Below are 22,098 nucleotides of genomic sequence, written 5' to 3'. Positions count from 1 at the left end.
CGAGGCCTGCTGACTAAGGGCCCGATATTCATTAATGAGCGTAAATGTGTGGGGTATATTGCACACAATTACTTTGCAAATTCCAAAAACGCTACAGAATGCAGCAGCTTCCAATTCATTTTCGAGCGCAAAGGACACTTATGACAGCTTACGATTTCAGGGGTGGAATAGGGAGGAGAATGACTATGTGTACAATGTACAGTAAGAGCGTGCCAAGCTCAAGTGGCAAGTAGCAGCACCAGATTCACGCTTCAGGCATCTCGAAGGTACTTTGTATCACTTGCACCAGCTACAGGTCTGGTGTAAGTGCCGATCACTAGTGATGACAGCTCTGTATATATGCTAGAACATGTGTTTGCAATCAGGAGCAACTGTAAAAATGCATTTTAAGTACAGAAGACATTTTAATAAATGTATTTTATTAAGAAAAACAAACAACTTTTTGTCATTAATGACTATATTATTATCAGGTGACATGAACTGAATTTTTTCTCTGCTTTCTTTTGGTCACTTTATATTCCACAAATGTATTGAACGTATCCTGCAGTGTCTTGTCTGTTAGAGGAGAGCTGACCTAGACCAATATTCATCAACAAATGTATCAACTCCAGGTCTACTCCTGGTTGAATTTGGAAGTGCGCATATCCGATGTACGTGTGCTTTTTTTTAAAGAATGCACATTACGTTCGCTTTGCGTTTGTTAATGCAGAAATCGTTTTCTCATTTTAACTCTTCTGTATGGCCTATTTCACACATTGCAGCTCCTGAAAGATCGCTGATATGGACAAATTGCTATAGAAAAGAGAGAAAGAGAAGAATCGATGAGAATGGCAATCAAGGCAGCCTGCTTGTAAATAAGGCGGTGTAAATGCAAGTTGCATGTAAGGTTTATTTTCCATGCTGTTGAATTGTGAATCATGCTATAAAATAATCTTGCAACTTTATCTTTATTTGCATTTTTTTCAAGAAAAGTGGCAGAACAACAATATAACTAACACTGCATGCAGTGCAATAATGAGCTCCGAAAAAATAATAGCAAATAACCAAAGTCAGAGACAAAAAAAGGCCACATTTTTATTTTACTTTCCTATGGAGTACTTTAGGAAGATTCCCTGTGGATTTAGGTATACAATAAAAAGATAAACAAGGGGCTTGGGGTGTTTTTGGGCAGTTTGGGTTTAAATATATATATATTTCCATCTTTTTTTAAAATAGTAAATATATGTGCTGATGCTGTTGTCATCAGCATATGTCTTTCCATCAGTTACATGGAACCTGCAATAGATGCGCCTTCTAAGAGGCATACCTAGAGACGTGGCCAAGTCTAACCAGTGAACTGCCTTACCAGGCACGAGAGCCGCAAGTGCAAATTACTTTGCAGCCGCATTTTCTGCGCATGCGCAGTGCAGCGGAGTGTATTTTTACACACTGCATTTGGACTTCCAACTAAACCAGGCCCTGTGTATTACCACGCACTCGTAGAACTCAAATTAGCGGACTAGGAGGACTGCAGTGTGCAGACTTCAAATGTCGGCTGGACCAAAAAACTTGCATCCATCATTTACAGTCTGTGCTGTGACAACCGACAGTGCAGTCCTCATAGTGATGGAAAGATCACTAATATGAGTTTCGCTAACGTTTACCCATCCTATTGAACGCAAGGCAATGTGTGGCTCTACAACCAACAGTGAATATGTACCCTTAATTTGGTTGTTATAAGGGTGACAAGTCTGTTAAACAATGTCAGCAGTTCTGTATTTCAACTATACCATATAACTACAACAGTCTGAATGTAAGCAGTAACTAGAAAGCAGGACAGATAAATAATTCAACATATTCACACACTTTTGTAGTCTACATAAATTTTCCTTCACATCACCTTAACGTGTAACATCGAGGTCTGTCCTTACCCATTTTGTCCCGCTGTCGCAACAGTTTTTAGTGCCACACAAATATATATATTGATATATGTTTATTAATAACTTTGGGTAGGGTTCTCCCAATAGTTCTACTTTTGTTGTCACAGTAACGGCTGGGTAGATAAGGGCATGACTTATTTTACCCTGACTTGTAGGGAAGTACGGTGAGGTATTTACCCTATTGAGGGTTCAAGCCATTTCTAGGGTACATGGTGAGATCCTCCAGACTGGCAGCACCAAGTATTGCCAATCCCAAAAAAGGATATCTTCAGAGAGATCAGGAAGTAGAAAGACTGAGTGTATCTCCTACCTATCCGTTGCATGCTGGCCCTTCGTTATCCTCTTGGTAGCGGTAGTAGAGCAGGAGTGGTATGGAATTACTGTCAGCGTTTGTAAGATAAGTAAACCTGAGACATAAAACCTACTGCCAGATAAATAGGGACTGGTTAGGCCTTACCAAGTACTCACAGTAATAGTTATTGGTTTGGGATGATGGTAAAACACACAAATTGTGATAAGCAGGCACCATTTTTGGAGCAGGCACCAAGAAAGCAGTTTTTGCCGTCAGTAATGTAATGAATAACAGGTCGCCTGTAATGTAATGAATAACAGGTCTGGCTACAGAGTGTAGCGCTAACTCAGTATATAGATCACAATGTCATCAACACTGAAATATATACACCGATGTAGGTAAAAAGACAGCGTGATGACAAAGAACTATAGATAGAGCACTGTATGATTTATTTGCGAATACTGTATCGAGTAACATCATGCAAGAAGTCAACCATGGCTGAAACAGTTAGCGAGAAAAATGTGCTGACCTGAATAATGCATAACCTCTGACCTTGGGGATTCCTCCCCCACCCCCAGTCAAAGGTGGCTGCAAAAGCTGAACTATACAAAGTATCATCTGCCCAGTGTGCTGTGTGATTCCTGTATGAATGGAATCCAGTAACCAATGGTTCTTGTGTGACAATGCTCAGCCTCGCCTGTTGTTATTGCAGACATCAGAGACACGCACAGCCCGCCACAGAATTAGACAGAAAACGAGACTATGTATTCTCTGCCTTGATGTCTAACACTTCACAAATGCACATTTTATCTAGCTTACTGCTATTATCTAGTTTTTTTTACTGCCATTAGTGATAGTCTTAGGCCCTGCTATAAAACTGTACACAGCTGTAATCATGTAACCCAGCTAGAGCAGTATTTTACATTCTCTCTGATTGTGGCAATCAGGTTTTCCACCTATTTATACAAAGTTCCTAATCTATCTACGTGTGGGACACTGGACTGATAAGGAGAACGGTCTGCAACCAATACATAGATAAATAAGGAGCAAACTGCAGGCTGGACACTGCTAATAGCTCCATTGGGATATTTGTTTTGCTCTTGCTCAGAGCCAACATTAGTCTATTACACATAGTGTACAAATATTTACTCAAAGGCTGATAAAGCGGTCACCTGAGGATTTATGAGGAGCTCTTCTATGGCTATTCTGTCCCACTAATGCCAGGTAAATTATGTAAAGCTGGAAAAGATGGAGACAAACTGAGTTCACTCAAGTGTGTGACTATATTACAGGTCAGACACCAGAGTGTGTGTGAGACTGTCATGCAAAGCAGGCGTCAGCAGCCTGTATGTCCCAGAAAAAGCAACAATTCTGCATAAAATACATGCAAAGCTTATGCAAGGTGTTTATATGAAATTTCCCAGGATCCTCTCCAGTTTCTCACACGGCACAAAATGTCACGGAACTCAATTAACATGCATAGAAATTATTAAATCAATAAAAATTCACCAAGGTTTTATTGTGTTGGACAAAGCTGTATTTGAATGTAACATGACAATGGTTATATCAACAGAATATCAGCCTCATTACCCCCATGTTTCTTATCACTTTCATGATCTAATGGCCAGAGACATTCTATTATTTCATTGTGACTACTTGTGTTGGGCACCTGCTTCTAGCCAGCACTTAGCACAAGGTTTGCATCAGTCCTGTAGGAGCCAAGATGTTCCATTTTTGAAGCAAATTAATTTGGTCTCTAATGGCAAACAATCTGTATCATATGCTCTGACCTCAAATAATTACAGAAAGAAAATCAAACCATTTTTGAGGAAATTAATCTGTTCCTAATGGCACTCCATATTTCCTGACTCTTGTTTCAGATAAAACAGTTACGTTACAGAAACAGTGTACTTAGTACAGAAGAGAGGCAACAATTTTACTGTCAAGCTGAATGCAGTTGGATTTGTTGTCACATGTAATCACTAGAAGGTACAAGTAACACTTTACAGCAATGTTTGGCAGGAGAGTACACTACATAATTATAGTCCGTAAAGTTGAAAAAAAAAACACTAGTCCAACAATAAAAAACATTTCATAAAGTCTAGTTGTGTGGATCAGGAGAGCAAAACAAAACCAGTTCCACAGTTGTCAATTTAGCATCCCAATGGGGATTGACAGTAGGAGATGGGGTTTGTCTTTTTTACCCCAAAAAAGTAAATAATTCAGATAAATTCCCTAGATAAACCAAACCCATAATATCCTCTACTACAATATATAGCAACAGATACCATTTTTTGTAAGAAAGGCATCCAATCCATTTTTAAATTTGTCACCCTCCTTCATGTGTTGAGGACTCGTGGGTTCTCTGTCCCACTGCCATACCGTGACCGAGAGAGGAGGATCCGGAGACCAGGTGTGATCCGCACTACACTCTAATAACACCTACCTATAGGAGGTGTACACTAGGTGTAGAATCCAACATTTATCTACATGAAATTGCATCTGATATGTCAAGGCCCAGTTTGTCATTTGCCTATATTAAGTTACTATCCTGGTCTGTGTTAATAACCCTACACAGCTAATGTCATCAGCAAATATGGATACATTACTTTCTGGGCCATCTACAGGGTCATTAATAAAACAAATGGAAAAAAACAAATTCTCCATGGTTATAGCAATATACTAATGATCATTAGTTTATTTGAGTAGCAGATGTTTTGGGTTCAGGAAGCCCTCCTAACCATACTTACTAACTTTTTGGTCGTACCCTCCGGAAGATCCCGGAGGGGAGGTAAAGTGGGAGGATGGAAGGGGACAGGCGTCCTCCCGAGAATTCGGGATTCTCACTGACATTCCAGGATCGTGGACAAGTATGCTCTAAAGTTGATAGTGAAACAGACATATGACTCACTGAAGTCTCTGAAATAACGTGAATACTATGTATTTCTGCTTATACTGGGGGTCCCTTGGGAGAGATACATGAAATATATTGTTACCATTCAAAACAAAATATTAGATACTTTTATAAGGATGAACTTAACATCAGCAGAAATAAATTTTAGCTAGAGAAAGAAATATTTATTAAGTTAAGTTGTTGTAAGAGTCTAAAGCAAGGGAACTGAGTGATAGGTTCAGGTGGCAGGCTTCAGAAAGGGAATAAATTAAGTAAAATAAAATATGTTACATTCATAGTACAGGTTTATCTGGACGTGTTCTGTGACGAGAAACACAGTTATAAATAGGATCACATAAATTACATGGGGCCAAAGGAAACATACAAGCTATGTCAATGAGAGTAATGTGAGAATGGGTCAGGAAAGGGCAGAGAAGACAGACAGCTGCAGGGGATAGGAGGACGTTCCGTAATGAACAAATATGTCAGCGCAATATTTTGTTTGTGTGCTAAATGCCATAATATTTTACAGTACAAGACACCATAGCTTGAATATATAAAGTAAAATAGAACCTAACATTCTTTCTCTGTGCTTCTCCTTATATGAGACCAAGGGAATCAGAACTTCCAAAACATACTTATGGAGTGAACAATGCAACATGGCTAAAGATTAAGGTCCTGAGTCATTAAGGAGAACAAAGCATAAAAAGGGAGTAACTTTGCACCTGGGAAAAACCATGTTGCATTCGAGGGGAAGGTAGATTTAAAATATGGGGACAGATTTATAGTTGGGATAGGACACAGTGGCGGATCCAGGGGAGGGCGATCGGGGCGATCACCCCCCCTAGCAGGGACTTGCTGCCGGCAGCTGCACACTATGTGCAGGTCCGTTTGCAGTGACAGGCAAAATAATAAACTAATTTGCACCCCTTGCATTGTAACATGGTTTGTTCCAGAGAACATTTACACCTTACTTTCCTTAATGACTCTGACATTGTGGGCTATGGCTAAGGATAAGAAATCACCTATAAGATAAGAAATCACCTATCGCCACAATTCACCAATAAAATAGGTTCATTTACCACTTTGCCAGACCAATCTGAAGGGATAGGAATATGCTTGATCTAGAGAGCTGGTTCACGCATGCGCAGCAGTACTGAAAGCCAACACTTGAGCATTCAGTTACAGTTAAAGAAAAATAATAGAATAATGTACCTGAAGATCTTTATGGTTGTTTTTCAGGCTCCAGGTGGAGCATCATTCCTCGTCATTCCAGGTGTGGGCAGGTGACAAAAGAGAATGTAAATAAAATAAAGGTAAAAGTACAGTAAAAAAAACAAACCACAATTTATTTAAATCTACACACATCACACTAAGTATTTACTATATCAGGCCTGGCCAAGCTGAGGCTCTCCAGGTGTTGTGAAACTACAAGTCTCTGTAGACCATGCCAACATTCAACTGGCTATCTACTGGCAAAGTATGCTGGGGCTTGTAGTTTAAGAACAGCTGGAGAGCCAGAGGTTGGCCAGGTCTGTACTGTATACTAAAATGGTCATCCTATAAAATTCCATTGAACATGGTATCTAGGTCCTGTGCGCCAGCATGTGCACAGTTTCCTAGTGTTGTATAAGGAGTTCAAAACATGCGGTACTTCACCTCCTGTCTGGTAGTCAGGGTCATTAGTGATTAGAGGCGAATCCAATGATGTTCGCAACAAAGCCATGTGACATTTTCAGGGAGGTGTGTGCTAGTATCAGATGACAGATTTCATGGGTGTATTTTTATATATATATATATATATATATATATATATATATATATATATATATATATATATATATATATATATATATATTAATGATCGCATCCCTGTTGGTCTTAAATATGCATATGAATGAGCTGCATAAGAAATCATCGTGGCATTGTGTTTTTTCAATTGTGCCCAGTATTGTATAGAATATACATAGGACAGCACAGTGGTTTAGCGGTTAGCACTTCTACCTCACAGCACTGGAATCATGAGTTCTATTCCTGACCATGGCCTTTATGTGTGGTGTTTGTATGGTCTCCCCGTGTTTGCATAGCTTTTCCTCCGGGTGGACTCCAAAAACATACCAATAGGTTAATTGGCTCCTCTCAAATTGACCTTAGTCTCTCTTGGTCTGTATGTGTGTATTAGGGACTGATGTGAATGAGTTCTCTGTACAGTGCTGCAGAATTAGTGGTGCTATATAAATAGCTGATGACAATATATACAAACATATTGTGAGGAATTAGATACAGCAGTGCACCTAGTTCATAGATACATAGATGGAAGACTTATGTGTGTAATATAATAGTAAAGAGTGCAATTTAAATTACCTACTTTGAAGTGGTTTAGAAGCATCTTTTTCCACAGCAAGCTGATGGTGTGTCTGCAGTGAGAATAATCAAGCAGAATACCTACAGAAAATCCTTTTTAAAGGCAAAGTTAGAGTGTCTCCTGTCCATCAAGCTGGGGCTGTGGGATGAGTGTAAACCTGTCTTTTTTCATCGTTCAGGATGACCAAAGCTGAATAAATGGGTCAGTGTCTAGGGAGCTGGTCTCTGTTAATTTTGTATTAGGGTCACAAGAAAGTGTTAAACTCTATGTTATGAGTTACTTTGCCACCTGGACAAGTAGAAGTACAAAGCAAGAAGTTGTTTGTGTCTGCATCAACAGAAGGATGCCCATACCACAATATATAACATAATATAATCCACTGTTCTGTCCCATCTTGTCTAGTGATTAGTGTGCGTTATTTATTGTGCGATCGCGCCATGACACGTTGCATACTGATCGCAATTGCACGGTAAAACAATATTAATCAATATACTTTCTTTCATCCAATTATTCGACTTTGACAAGTAGTACATACAATGCGTATATCATACATACATGAAAAATGAATAGTACAAATTATGTGACTAAATAACGCTAGTTAATATACAATGATCCTCTCGATGGATGAGCGGGTACTAAGGCGGGTTCTGTACCTCGTAACTATAGTGATCATTCTATTGAAGGATCACGTTCTGGTTAGACTTTACTATGAAAGTATGCGCTCTTCACAGTAGATTATCTAATTACATCAATATTATATCTGTTCCAAACGCTCATTAAGTGAATGCCAGAATATACGTGTCCCTATAGCCTAATCTTAGGCATATATATCGAGGAAGGTACAAGTGGCAGAAAGGTTTATAATAATATAATCTGAGAATATAGAGGGTGAATACACCTGATTTAAAGGTTATGCTAATGATAGTAATCATGACCCAGCTAGCTGATATGAATAGCGAACAGTTATATACCCCTATATACAAGTATTGTATGGTACAGTTATTACAGATTGTATAGGTATATGCTGGACATTGTGGGGAATACAGAGGTATATACTGTGCTGTAGTCAATATATGTCAACTGTGGGTAGATAAATAGAAGACTGACACTGAAAACGTGCAAAGCATCATTAATACTTTAAAATGTTGATCTGTGTATCGGTATAGGTCAGAACATAGAATTCTGCTGCTTATGCTGGAATGCTACCAATAGACAGGAAAAATACATGGATGTATGTGGGGAAGAAACATCTATTAAGTTGTATATTTACCAATCTGCTAGTGCTATAGCAGCTAGGAAGTATGAAAATGTATATTCTTGTAACCTTATCTCTGAGAAAAGACTCCACTATTGGTGTATATAATATATCTGTTGCTAACTGGTTTATCAACAGACTGGAAACAAAGCATGATAAAACACAGCAACATTGCCATGTTATAGACAATGATCGTGTATATGGGATTCTTGATGGTATAAAAACCACGTTGCCTCAATTAGGGATAACGGATCACTGATTACAGCACTGAGTGATTACAGTGCTGTAATCAGTGATTACTATCACTTCCCACTTGGGAAATGATAGTAAAGGACAGGAATTACATACAAGATTAAAGATTTCTTAACTTGTGATACTCAAGAAGTCATCGAATGTCCCAGCCATCTCCAATATGTTGGGCGCAACATAAGACCATTAAAATGAAGAATTGGTGAACACACCGCAGGCATTATATCTTATAGGTCTTTCATACAATCCAAATTGTCAGAAATGCAATGAACGTTCAGCTGATCGATTTCATTGCTTTTGGGCAAGTCCTATGTTACAGGGCTTCTGGATTCAGGTGTGGAGAACAGAAGACCTGGTAAATTATCTATCTACCCATGACACCCGAATGGACAATCTTAGGCATTCTATCACACAATGAGAGAATAAGCAAAGGAGATAAAAAAACGGATAATGGCAATTTCGTCATCAGCCATAAAATGCATCCTCCACATGTTGGTCCTAAGCTCCCCACCATATTTGAACTACTTAAACAAAAATAGTCACGACAATGGACTGGTTGGAGGCATCTCTCCAAAAAGAGAAGCAAACTCATAAATTCTTTGTAACTTGGAAAAGTTATATTAATAGACTACTGAGTTCTTTAAGAGAACAAATAAGGAGGTGTTTCCACCAGACCATTTGGCATGAAACTTGCATATTTTTCCAAGGTGATTCCTCCTTGTCCTGGTCTCAGAAGAGAACGTGCCAACCAGCATCAGACTGTGTGAGAGTTAGTTACTGTATTTTGAACACATTGCTGCTGTGCGCAGAAGACACATGAAGGAAACAGCATGCAGGTATGGTTTCAAGTTTAATTTTTTTCTTCAGATTTTTTTTGAAAAGAAATACATATCCTTGAAAATGATATCATACAGAATCCTTTTCCCCGTTTACAGAATGGTGAATGTAACTAAATAGGCAAAAGATCTCCTTGTGGGGAAACGCTGCAATAAACCTCTGGAGAATGTATTCAGTGCTAGAGGCTGCACAGGCAGACAAGCATCTTAATTACATCACCAAACCCTAATTAAGTGACTGCTGAATTCCATGTGTGATGGTGATTCATTTAGAGCAACTGATAAAGGGAGAATGGGGTGAGGGAGTTTCACAAGGAGGCATCTGTCAATTCAATGACACTTCAATGACAGCTTTCAAAAAGTTTTCTTTAAATAAAAAGAATGTGTCTGTCCCTACACATCCAGTCAGACACAGCTTGCTTGACCTCTGAGTGCCCTACGCGCAGTTCTATGTCAGACTCCATTCACAGAAATAAAAAGGGAGAGTACAAAGGGAACGCAAGAATTGTGTTCCATTCTTACTTGCAGGATACAGACACATGTTCTAAATGCAATTATTAAATATTTGCTTACACAAATGCAACAGAAAAATATTAAGTTTAGACCTGCTGAAAATCAATTGGCAGAAATGTTCCACATTTTATAAAAACTGCTGTAAATAAATAAATATGGGGCTGATGCATATAAGGTCGCATTTTCTCCCCAAATCGCAGGTGAACTTGCGTTCATTAAAAAAACGATCATATGTAAAGTAGCAACTTTCTTAAGATGCATGTTGATTGGCACATGTGCCTGATTTATGCCAAGCATACGTCACAAGATACACTTGCGTGCCACATACACCCATGTTTTTAACAGTTTTATTTGCAACATATGCATTTGCTATTAGGCATCAATAAAATAGCTACCTCTCTAATACAGCAGAAACAACTTGTCTTGTCCCTCTTTCCTTTAACCCCTCTGTGCCATGCTGCTTGTCCCCCGTTTTTTAACCCCTCTGTGTCATACTGCTATTGTCCCTCCTTTCTTTAACCCCTCTGTGTCATGCTGCTATTGTCCCTCCTTTCTTTAACCCCTCTGTGTCATGCTGCCCCCCCCCCCATTTTCCTCCCTTCACTTACCTTTACTTCTCTCTTTTTTCTTGTCTTTTCTGCTGCTCTGTGCTCCATTGCTCCAGACTGACTGAATGCTGGGCGTGACATGATGATGTCACACCCGGCATTCAGTCAGTCTGGAGCAATGGAGCACAGAGCAGCATAGAGGAGGGACGCCGGCGCCGCAATCACGTGAGTATGGTTTTGGTCTTTTTTAACTACCCTGCTCCCCCCACCAACGACCGAGCCCCGACCGAGAAAAAAAATTAGTTTTGAAAAAATTACAAAATGTTAAAAAGAATCGTCAACGCCAGGGCCCGGGCCAGACCCCCTCACATGCCCGGGCCCGGGTAATTAGTACCCCCCCCCCCCTCCCCTCTCGGCGGCCCTGGCTGCGCATGCTCAGCAGCAGCAGCTCCTCCATGACATCAAGTGAGCAGGTGAGTCGTTTCACTGGGCACATATTTATACTGTTAGTCACAAAATAAATCATAAATAAATAAAAATATCAAGAAGACCCCTCATATCATGTTTATTGCTTTATATATATATATATATTTCTTGTTGGTATAGGTGGCTACATTTAACATATTAATCAAGCAATAATCATGCTATGAAGGGTCTTCTTATATATGTATACACATATGATTACTTTTTTCATCAGTTATGTGTCAATGAATATACACTGAACATTAATATGGAATAGCCAATGCCAGAGTGGCAGATTCTATTTTATTAATCATTATTAAAGTAATTACTGAACTCAGACACTTATATTAAAGCTTGAATGAGATATATATATATATATATATATATATATATATATATATATATATATATATATATATATATGTGTGTGTGTGTGTGTGTGTGTGTGTGTAATTAAAGTTTTAATATAAGTGGCAGGCTTCGATAATTACTTTAATGATGATTAATAAAATAGAGGATCCTATAACATAGTTGCTGCGCTGCGTGATAGATATATATATATATATACACACATATATATATAAATATATATTACATGTAGCCATCATACCCTCACATCTTTGTGGACCTAGCTAGCTTTCCAGAAGTAGAGGTAGCTGTAAGATATATATATATATATATATATATATATATATATATATATATATATATATATATACCATACTTGCCAACTCGCGGAAACAAGTTTCCGGGCGAGCTGGCATTTCTCCCGCATCCCAGGTTTCACAGAGAAGCGCTTCATTTAATGCGATTCTCAGTGATTCACGCAATTTTGGAGGGCGGGAGGGGGCGGGGCGTCAAATGACACGATTGGCCTCGCCCCCTCCCGCCCTCCAAAATGGCGTGAATCACAGAGAATCGCGTCAAATGACGCGATTCTCAGTGAAACCTGGGATGCGGGAGAAATGCCAGCTCGCCCGGGAGACTGACCCGAATTTCAGGAGTCTCCTGGACTTTCCGGGAAAGTTGGCAAGTATGATGTATACATATGTAATTGTGTTATTGTATATATGTGTGTGTATGTATAGATACATATAATATATAAAACTGTCCCTCACCGGACCGTGAGTGCCTCTGCGCTGGTGCGTGGCTCCCTAGCCTTCCTGCCGGCACCTGTCCTAAACCGCGGCCGTCCGCCATTCTAATGGACTGCGCATGCGCAGCTCCCAAGAACTCTTGTGACTGTTGCTTTTAATCCAAATTGGTTGATCAGGCAACTCCCTATTTAAGGCACCTGTGTGCATTACCTCATTGCCTGATCTTGGAGTCTCATTCCCTGTGAGTCTCTGAAGGTGTTCCTTGTGTTCTACTAGTGTCTTCAGTTTCCTGCTGATTCCTGATCTACTCATCACTGGTTTCCATACCCGCTACTATCTCCTGTGTACTACTAGTGTCTTCAGTTCCTGTGGATTCCCTGTGCTACTCATCGCTGGTTTCCATACCTGCTACAGTCTCCTGCCTGTGTCCTCAGCTGGACTGATTACCGGATCTACTCACCTGTGGTTCCTACACTCGTCTCTGCCGTCCAGCGTCTCTGCAGTTCCTGCATCTTCCTGTGGACAGACTGTTCTACTGAATAGCGGTATGCCTATCTGTTATTGACTTTCTATGTTTACTCTGTATATCCGCTAGGACAAGTCTCCACGCTCAGCAGCGGTATCCATACCTGCTATAGACTGTTATTGTTACGCTGCATACCTGTTTGGAATTACCGTACTATTCAGTTGTTATATGCATAACTGTGATTGACTATCCATTATTGACCTGCATATCTGTGCTGAGCAAGTCTCTACCAAGCAGCGCCACACATACCGTTATATAGACTTTGTTGGATACGCTGCATACCTATTGGGATCAAGTTCCTCTGTGCTCTCAGTGTCTGCATCCTATTATCTTTGTATGCTTCCACTCATCAACACTTGTACACATCCTCACCTATTAAGCAGTGGTACAACTTGCTATACGCAGACCACCGACTTCCCCGCTACCTACCTGCACCTGGACAAGTCTTCTCACCATAAGCAGTGGTACAACTTGCTATAGCGCAGACCACTGACTTCCCCGCTACCTACCTGCACCTGGACAAGTCTTCTCACCATAAGCAGTGGTACAACTTGCTATACGCAGACCACTGACTTCCCCGCTACCTACCTGCACCTGGACAAGTCTTCTCACCATAAGCAGTGGTACAACTTGCTGTACGCAGGCCACTGACTTCCCTGCACCTCCCTGCATCTACTCACGTCCATCCTGATCTCCGTGTTCAAATCTGCCTTTCCACTATATCAGCTAGAGGCTGATTTATTGACCAAAGATTGCTGCAAGTCACTGACTTTCCTATTATTTTCTGGCATTCTCTCTCCATCTGCTGTGATATCTGTTCCGCTAGTCACCCCGCTACCAGAGGACCGTTGTGTGAACTTCACGACTCTGGTAAGCCCAGTCATCTGGTGAAATCCTGGGCAAGACTCCTAGTGCCCGTGATAAAAACACTATTATGTTTGGATACATGTTAAATAAATATTCCTTTTATGATAGAATTGGTCAGATTGTCTTTTTAATATTCACCACCTACTTGTAATGCTCTCTTGTGCATGATGACACTATGCTCTTAATTTCAGATCTTAGGGACCCTCCTCTTTTAAGTGCCCCGGGCCCCCCAAAGCCTTATTCCAGCTCTGGCTCAGGTGTAAGTAGCAGCACAGTGCTTGTGAGCTTCAGTACTTCTGTATAATTAAAAGTACCAAAAGCGAAAAAATAAATTTTATTCAATTAAGTAAGTTAAACAAACATTTTATGTAAATTACACAAAATCTATATTTTAAATATTTTTCACCTGTAATGCTATTTTAATTCTAAAAAACAAAACAGTAATATATTTATAGTATTATATAAAAAATACTGTAAATGAACTTACCTATAACAAAATTATTGTGATCTCTTTTTTTCTTGTCTTCTCTCCTGATGTCTCCAGTTTAGAAAGGGGGCGGGGCCATCATGAAGTGGGGCGGGGCCATCATACAGTGGGGCCCACCAGGGATTTCCCTGGTACCCCAGTGGACCTGTCCGACACATCCAGTGAATCACATGCACATGCCAGCATACCCATGGCTGCCATAGCACTACAAAGCATGCCTTTGCACTTAGGGCCCATGAACAAAGTCCTCTATTAAAAATAAAAACACCTATATACACCCTCTGGTTCACCAATTTATTTCTCGCCTAAATCCATGAGGTTGTTTCCTCTTCTTAATAATATTTAATATATCTATAATAATAGTAACATAAAATAACTGTACATGCACTTACCTATAACAAAGTTTATTATTATTATTATTATTAATATTTATTTATAAGGCGCCACAAGGCATCCGCAGTGCCGTACAGAGACAAACAAAATTACAATACAATGGGAGACAGCACAGTACAGTAAACACAGCAACTCAGTAAGCTCAATGCACAGCTAGAGAGGGCGGGGAAGGGGGAGGGAGGATCCGCAAACGACGGGGCCCAAGAAGGAGGGCGCGGAAGACAGTGAGACCCCCAGGGGGAGGAGGGAGCGAGAGTGGACGTGGGGTGAAGGACCCTCGAGGAGGAGGGCTAAGTAGCTGGAGAGCAGAGTTAGAAGTGGTGGAAACAGGAGCAGAGATGGCCCTGCTCAGAGGAGCGTACAATCTAAGGGGAGGGGTGGACAGTCAGAGAGATGCAGGGAAGAGAGAGGGAGAGTAGGGGGACAGAGGCAGAAGATAAGGTAGGAAGTTAAATAGGAGACAGAAAGGCTTTAAGAAAAAGGTGGGTTTTTAGGGCCCGTTTGAAACTGGACAGATTAGGGGAAGTTCTGATGGAGGGAGGGAGCTTGTTCCAGTGGAGGGGGGCAGCGCGGGCGAAGTCTTGAATACGCGCATTGGAGGAGGTTATAAGGGTGGAAGAGAGGTGACGGTCAGAGGCAGAACGGAGAGGGCGGGATGGAGCATGAATAGAGAGGAGGGTGGAGATGTAGGGCGCAGTGGAGTTGGCGAGGGCCTTGTAGGTGAGTGTGAGGAGCTTAAAGAGGATTCTGAAGGGGAATGGGAGCCAGTGAAGGGCTAGGTAGAGGGGGGAGACAAAAGAGGAGCGGCGAGAGAGGAAAATAAGCCTAGCTGCAGCATTAAGGACGGATCGAAGGGGATCGAGATGAGAGTGGGGGAGGCCAGTGAGGAGGAGGTTGCAGTAGTCCAGGCGGGAGATGATCAGAGAGTGGATAAGGCATTTGGTGGCATCTTGGGAGAGGAAGGGCCGGATGCGAGCGATGTTGCGCAGCTGGAAGCGGCAGGATTTAGCAAGAGAGAGGATGTGGGGGCCAAAGGAGAGGAGTCGAGGATGACACCAAGGCAGCGAAGTTGGGGGACAGGGGAAATAGAGGTGTTGTCGACAGTGATGGAGAGGTCAGAAGGGGATGGGGTATGAGAGGGAGGAAAAACTATGAGCTCAGTTTTGGCAAGGTTAAGTTTGAGGAATCGAGAGGACATCCAGGAGGAGATGGCAGAGAGGCAGGCAAACACCCTAGAGAGGAGGGAGGGAGAGAGATCAGGAGAGGAGAGGTATAGTTGAGTGTCGTCAGCGTAAAGGTGGTAGCTGAAGCCGAAGGAGCTGATGAGTTCACCCAGGGAGGAGGTGTATAGAGAGAAGAGTAAGGGTCCCAGAACAGAGCCCCGAGGGACCCCGACTGGAAGGGTGGATGGGGAGGAGAGAGACCCAGAGGTGGTGACAGAGAAGGAACGGTGAGTAAGGTAAGAGGTGAACCAGGACAGGACTGGGCCGGAGAGGCCGAAAGACTGGAGGGTGTGAAGGAGGAGGGGGTGGTCAACGGTGTCAAAGGCTGCAGAGAGGTCAAGGAGGATGAGAAGGGAGAAGTGGCCCCTGGCTTTTGCAGAGAGGAGGTCATTGGTGACTTTAGCCAGGGCAGTTTCAGTGGAGTGGAGGGGGCGGAAACCAGACTGGAGAGGATCAAGGAGGGAGTATTCAGAAAGGTAGGAGGTGAGACGGCTGCAGACGAGCCTCTCGAGAATTTTGGAGGCAAAAGAGAGAAGAGATATGGGGCGATAGTTCGAGAGAGAAGTGGGGTCGAGATTAGGTTTCTTAAGAATGGGGGATACGAGAGCATGTTTGAAGGAGGAGGGGAAGATGCCAGTGGAGAGGGAGAGATGAAAGAGGTGAGCGAGGTGGGAGCAGGTGGTGGGGGAAAGGGAGCGAAGAAGGTGGGAGGGGATGGGATCCAGGGGACAGGTAGTGGGGGGGGGGGGGGAGGATGAAATGAGAGAGTGGACTTCCTCGCCGGTGGTGGGACGGAAGGAGTGGAGGGGAAGGTGGTTGGGGGGGGGGGAGGACAGAAGAGTGGGAGGGGTGGAAGAGAGAGTGGAGGAGGAGGAGATTTCAAGTCGGATGGCCTCGATTTTAGAGGAGAAGGAGGCGAAATCGGAGGCAGTCAGGGAGGAGGGAGGGGGGGGAGGGGGCCAGGAGAGTGCTGAAGGTGGCAAAGAGGCGGCGGGGGTTAGAGGACTGGGAAGAGATGAGGGATTTAAGTGATGAGGGGTTTATGTGATCTCTCTCATGTCCTCTCTCTTCTGAGGTCTCCAGTTGAGAAAAGGGACAGGGCCATCAGCCAGTGGGGTTCACCGGGGATTTCAGTTACCCCGGTTAGCCCATCTGACTCACATGTTTTAACCCATTTGCTTGTGAATGCTGGGGCCTGTACAAACTACACATGCATACCAGCATACCCAAAGCCGCCAGAGCATTCAGCAACTTGTAGCACTACAAGTGCCAGCATGCCCTTGCATCAGAGCCCGTGCACAAAGTCCTCTATCAAAAATAGAAAAACACCCAGACACCCTGGTTCACCAATTTAGTTCTCACCTAAATCCATGTGGGGGGTTCCTCTTCTTTCTTACAGCTTTTAAATCCCTTTGGAAAACCTATAAAACCATCAAAACCGCTGAGGACAGTGATTCGTGTCACTGCTCAATGAGGAGCAGTGACACGAATGACAGGCTCTGAGCATGTTGCACTGGTCAATACAGAGCGACTTTGCTCTGATTGGTCAGAGCGTGGGAAAATCACTCTGTATTGGTTAGTAGTGGTGAGACACCATGTGTGGTCAGCTGCTACTCAAAATCTTAAGAGTCATAGAATGGGGGATAAATGCACGAAAACCAAACATAATTTTACCATTGTATAAATCACTGGTTAGATGAATATACGACACCTGTGTATGAGAAAGGCTTGAGCATGTTCAGAGAGTAAAAGGAATGGAGGAATAACTTCACTACCAACACAGTAATGCATTTTCCAATGTGAGGTTAGTTAGATTGGGGAATTCACTACAGAAGATTCCATAGATGGATTATAATGGAATGGATGTTTTTCTTACAATGAATGGCTGCCTCACTGATCCTGGCTACTACTCCCTATTATGCTCCCATCACAGACATCTGCTTGTATCTAAGTATATGTATTCATTTCTCTGGCTTTCTTAAGTCTTGTATTACTGCCAGGGCCAGATCAAGGGAATGGAGGCCCCTGGGCTAAGGGGACCCCCATTCCCCCGTGAGGCTCCCCCTGTTAGCCACCTGCCACCCCCCACCCCCCTTGATAGCCACCTGCCGCCCGCCCCCATGAGCCCCACCTTTTAGTTGCCCGCTGACCCCCCAAGCGCTTACCTTCTCCTGTCACTGTAGTCCTTCTGCGGCGCGCTGTAAGCTCCTTACTGAGGCGATCTCGTGACACTCTCACGAGATCTCCTCAGTATGAAGATTACTGAGCGCCTCAGAAGGACAACAGTGACAGGATCAGCAGCATTGATCAGGCCGAGGAGCCCCCCCGCCTGCCAGCCCGATCAATAATGCTGCTGAGCTCTGTCAAGGGCCCCCTGGATGCCCGAGGCCCCTGGGCTGTTAGACCTCGGGTTAATCCGGTCCTGATTACTGCCCTTCCTAAGCTCTGCTACCGCTCAATGTCTTTCTCCTGCTTTATTTTACATCTTTATCTCCAGTTTTGTCCCCGTTATGTCCTTATCTCTCAACTACTTTCCAATATCCCTCTTTCTTCTGCCTTAGCTTGCACACTTATTTCCAATCGCTTCACTGTCCCTCTTGCCTGTTCTCTCTCTCTTTGGTCTATCTCCTGTGACAGGGCTCCGGCTACAGAACATAATACCACTCTCAGTACCTGCCCAGTAGCTGGCTTTAGCAGCTTTCTCATTGGCTGATAACTCATTGGGCTGCAAGAGGCTGGCTCTTCTCTTTTTTAACTTGAGTAGCCAGACCTGATGAATAAAAGGCCACATTGAAAGAAAATCCCCCAACACAATTGACAAGAGCAAGCCCTGCTGGTTGTAGCATAAAAAACGGAAAAGTCGTCAAAAATATACTCAACACTTGCCTCTTAGCATTTAATTTAATGCACCTCTTTCACAATACCCAACACTTCGCTTTTTTCTCTCTCTACTCTGTTAATTTTGAATAAGATCTTTTTATTCTACAAATGGAAAGTCATTTCAGTCATATTGGTACAAAGCACTTTATAAATTAAATTTATATTATATCACCTCATAGATATAGATATGTAACACCCCCTCAGGTGTTGTTATGCACACCTCCCAGTGACTGAATGTATGGCCCAGACACTGTGATAGAGGTGAGCTCAGTCAGGGGGTGATATACTGAGTTACCTCCCAGTGACTGAATGTATGGCCCAGACACTGTGATAGAGGTGAGCTCAGTCAGGGGGTGATATACTGAGTTACCTCCCAGTGACTGAATGTATGGCCCAGACACTGTGATAGAGGTGAGCTCAGTCAGGGGGTGATATACTGAGTTACCTCACAGTGTGGCTGTGTGATAGAGGTGAGATCAGTCAGTGGTGGTATACTGAGTTACCTCACAGTGTGGCTGTGTGATAGAGGTGAGATCAGTCAGTGGTGGTATACTGAGATTCCTCACATTGTGGCTGTGTGATAGAGGTGAGCTCAGTCAGGGGTGGTATACTGAGTTACCTCACAGTGTGGCTGTGTGATAGAGGTGAGCTCAGTCTGGGGGTGGTATACTGAGTTACCTCACAGTGTGGCTGTGTGATAGAGGTGAGCTCAGTCAGGGGTGGTATACTGAGTTACCTCACAGTGTGGCTGTGTGATAGAGGTGAGCTCAGTCAGGGGTGGTATACTGAGTTACCTCACAGTGTGGCTGTGTGATAGAGGTGAGCTCAGTCAGTAGGTGGTATACTGAGGTACCTCACAGTGTGGCTGTGTGATAGAGGTGAGATCAGTCAGGGTGGTATACTGAGATACCGCAGTGTGGCTGTGTGATAGAGGTAAGCTCAGTCAGTAGGTGGTATACGGAGTTACCTCACAGTGTGGCTGTGTGATAGAGGCGAGCTCAGTCAGTAGGTGGTATACTGAGTTACCTCACAGTGTGGCTGTGTGATAGAGGTGAGATCAGTCTGGGGGTGGTATACTGAGTTACCTCACAGTGTGGCTGTGTGATAGAGGTGAGCTCAGTCAGGGGTGGTATACTGAGTTACCTCACAGTGTGGCTGTGTGATAGAGGTGAGCTCAGTCAGGGGTGGTATACTGAGTTACCTCACAGTGTGGCTGTGTGATAGAGGTGAGCTCAGTCAGGGGTGGTATACTGAGTTACCTCACAGTGTGGCTGTGTGATAGAGGTGAGCTCAGTCAGGGTGGTATACTGAGTTACCTCACAGTGTGGCTGTGTGATAGAGGTAAGCTCAGTCAGTAGGTGATATACGGAGTTACCTCACAGTGTGGCTGTGTGATAGAGGCGAGCTCAGTCAGTAGGTGGTATACTGAGTTACCTCACAGTGTGGCTGTGTGATAGAGGTGAGATCAGTCTGGGGGTGGTATACTGAGTTACCTCACAGTGTGGCTGTGTGATAGAGGTGAGATCAGTCAGCGGGTGGTATACTGAGATACCTCACAGTGTGGCTGTGTGATAGAGGTGAGCTCAGTCAGAGTGGTATACTGAGATACCTCACAGTGTGGCTGTGTGATAGAGGTGAGATCAGTCAGGGGGTGGTATACTGAGTTACCTCACAGTGTGGCTGTGTGATAGAGGTGAGATCAGTCAGAGTGGTATACTGAGATACCTCACAGTGTGGCTGTGTGATAGAGGTGAGATCAGTCAGGGTGGTATACTGAGTTACCTCACAGTGTGGCTGTGTGATAGAGGTGAGATCAGTCAGGGTGGTATACTGAGTTACCTCACAGTGTGGCTGTGTGATAGAGGTGAGCTCAGTCAGTGGTGGTATACTGAGGTACCTCACAGTGTGGCTGTGTGATAGAGGTGAGATCAGTCAGGGTGGTATACTGAGTTACCTCACAGTGTGGCTGTGTGATAGAGGTGAGATCAGTCGGGGGTGGTATACTGAGTTACCTCACAGTGTGGCTGTGTGATAGAGGTGAGATCAGTCAGTGGTGGTATACTGAGTTACCTCACAGTGTGGCTGTGTGATAGAGGTGAGCTCAGTCAGGGGTGGTATACTGAGTTACCTCACAGTGTGGCTGTGTGATAGAGGTGAGCTCAGTCAGGGTGGTATACTGAGTTACCTCACAGTGTGGCTGTGTGATAGAGGTGAGATCAGTCAGGGGTGGTATACTGAGTTACCTCACAGTGTGGCTGTGTGATAGAGGTGAGCTCAGTCAGGGTGGTATACTGAGTTACCTCACAGTGTGGCTGTGTGATAGAGGTGAGCTCAGTCAGGGGTGGTATACTGAGTTACCTCACAGTGTGGCTGTGTGATAGAGGTGAGCTCAGTCAGGGGTGGTATACTGAGTTACCTCACAGTGTGGCTGTGTGATAGAGGTGAGCTCAGTCAGTGGGTGGTATACTGAGTTACCTCACAGTGTGGCTGTGTGATAGAGGTGAGCTCAGTCAGGGGTGGTATACTGAGTTACCTCACAGTGTGGCTGTGTGATAGAGGTGAGCTCAGTCAGGGGGTGGTATACTGAGTTACCTCACAGTGTGGCTGTGTGATAGAGGTGAGCTCAGTCAGGGGGTGGTATACTGAGTTACCTCACAGTGTGGCTGTGTGATAGAGGTGAGCTCAGTCAGGGGGTGGTATACTAAGTTACCTCACAGTGTGGCTGTGTGATAGAGGTGAGCTCAGTCAGTGGTGGTATACTGAGTTACCTCACAGTGTGGCTGTGTGATAGAGGTGAGATCAGTCAGTGGTAGTATACTGAGTTACCTCACAGTGTGGCTGTGTGATAGAGGTGAGCTCAGTCAGTGGTAGTATACTGAGTTACCTCACAGTGTGGCTGTGTGATAGAGGTGAGATCAGTCAGTGGTAGTATACTGAGTTACCTCACAGTGTGGCTGTGTGATAGAGGTGAGATCAGTCAGTGGTGGTATACTGAGTTACCTCACAGTACGGCTGTGTGATAGAGGTGAGATCAGTCAGGGGTGATATAATGAGTTACCTCACAGTGTGGCTGTGTGATAGAGGTGAGATCAGTCAGCAGGTAGTATACTGAGTTACCTCACAGTACGGCTGTGTGATAGAGGTGAGATCAGTCAGTGGTGGTATACTGAGTTACCTCACAGTGTGGCTGTGTGATAGAGGTGAGATCAGTCAGCAGGTAGTATACTGAGTTACCTCACAGTGTGGCTGTGTGATAGAGGTGAGATCAGTCAGGGTGGTATACTGAGTTACCT

At 43.5% G+C, this 22,098-nt stretch overlaps 1 long non-coding RNA gene across 1 annotated transcript in view; it reads right to left on the bottom strand.

Annotated features, from left to right (window-relative positions):
• Positions 1 to 462: 462 nt before the first annotated feature.
• LOC142151614 (uncharacterized) overlaps positions 463 to 22,098 on the bottom strand; it is a 70,529-nt gene continuing 48,893 nt past the window's right edge. Inside the window, exon 3 of the long non-coding RNA XR_012691217.1 lies at positions 463 to 792. This is a non-coding gene — a long non-coding RNA (uncharacterized LOC142151614). The remainder of the gene's footprint in view (positions 793 to 22,098) is intronic.

This window comes from Mixophyes fleayi, chromosome 4 (genome assembly GCF_038048845.1).
Source record: "Mixophyes fleayi isolate aMixFle1 chromosome 4, aMixFle1.hap1, whole genome shotgun sequence".
NCBI classification, from domain to species: Eukaryota; Metazoa; Chordata; class Amphibia; order Anura; family Limnodynastidae; genus Mixophyes; species Mixophyes fleayi.
Note: the sequence above shows the minus strand (reverse complement) of the source record. Positions and strands in the feature narration are given on the sequence as shown.